Genomic DNA, 1419 nt, shown 5'->3' with positions numbered 1-1419 from the left:
GTTTGACATGTATACTTGCACGTCTTGCATATCAGTTGTGGAACCAACAAGTTTTTGGCACCGTTGCTGGGGATTGGCAATTGGTGAAATTTGGTTTTGTTATTTTTATTTTGTTTTATTAGTTTTATCTAACTTAGTTGTTACTTAATTTCTACAGGTTTCCCATCAGTGCGTGAGTGGAGGCATTCTTGTTAACGAAGCCTATCCTTTTGACCCAAAGATCCAGAGAGCTTTACGAAGAAGGAGAAGAGAATTATGTAATATGGCTAGGGACGGGGATGATCCTGTTCTGAATGATCAATTAAATCCTAATGTTCAAGATGTTAATCTTCTTATTCATTGTGTGATAGATGACTGAGACATGCCAATTCGAGAGCTTGTAGTTCCAATTTTGGGTGACCTGAATCTAGGGATAATCAGGCCACACATACAAGCTCAATATTTTGAGTTAAAACTGATAATGTTTCAAATGTTGCAAACAGTTGGATAGTTCAGTGGGTTGCCAATTGAAGATCCGAGACTACATTTAAGACTTTTTATAAAAGTCTGTGATTCGTTTCAACAACAGGTGTTCTTGAAGATGCATTGCGGCTCAAACTATTCCCATATTCATTGAGAGATCGTGCAAGAGTGTGGCTTAATGCTTTACCGTTGGGAACAGTGGCATCATGGAATGACCTTTCCTAGAATTTTTTGCTACGGTATAATCCGCCAAACATTAATGCCAAGCTCAGAAATGACATAACATCTTTTTGGCAATCAAAGGATGAAACACTGTACAAAGCCTGGGAAAGATTTAAGGAATTGCTTAGGAAATGTCCTATGCATGGTTTCAAACACTAGACTTAGATGGAGATATTTTGTAATGGGTTGAATGTACATACAAGGATGGTAGTCGATGCATTTGCCAATGGTTTCAAACATGTATTGTGTATTCTGGTATTAGTATCCTACCATGCAAGTTGGAACCGATAGGAGAGCTGCTAGAACCATTGAGCGTGATGCAATCACTTCATTGACAACCCAGGTATATTCTCTAGCTAATATGATCAAGACAATGCGGAAGCCAGCTGTGGTCTAAGAGCTTAAATCAGCCAAGTCATGTTGTGTTTATTCTGGTGAAGACCATGTGTTTGATAAATTTCCATCAAACTAAGCATATGTTTACTACATAGGTAACTTCAACCGGAATAATAATCCCTATTCCAACACTTATAATCCCGGGTGGAAACAACACCCAAACTTTGGTTAGAATAATCAAGGTATTGGGAATTCAAACACTGCTGTTAGACAGAATACTGAGAGTGCACTAACTGGTTATAATCAACCTATGTTGCGGTAAAATATCCAACAAGGTTAAGAATCAGCTTCAGCATCTATCGAATCTCTACTGAAAAAATACATAGCTAAGAATGATGT

The 1419-nt window shown here is 37.8% G+C and overlaps 1 non-coding gene across 1 annotated transcript; it reads right to left on the bottom strand.

Annotated features, from left to right (window-relative positions):
* Positions 1-726: 726 nt before the first annotated feature.
* LOC128034214 (small nucleolar RNA R71) lies at positions 727-833 on the bottom strand. The gene has a single exon (XR_008190345.1). It is a non-coding gene; the product is annotated as a small nucleolar RNA R71 (small nucleolar RNA).
* Positions 834-1419: the final 586 nt, after the last annotated feature.

The sequence above is a fragment of the Gossypium raimondii genome, chromosome 10 (genome assembly GCF_025698545.1).
Source record: "Gossypium raimondii isolate GPD5lz chromosome 10, ASM2569854v1, whole genome shotgun sequence".
Classification (NCBI taxonomy): domain Eukaryota; kingdom Viridiplantae; phylum Streptophyta; class Magnoliopsida; order Malvales; family Malvaceae; genus Gossypium; species Gossypium raimondii.
This window is presented reverse-complemented; position numbering and strand designations above follow the sequence as displayed.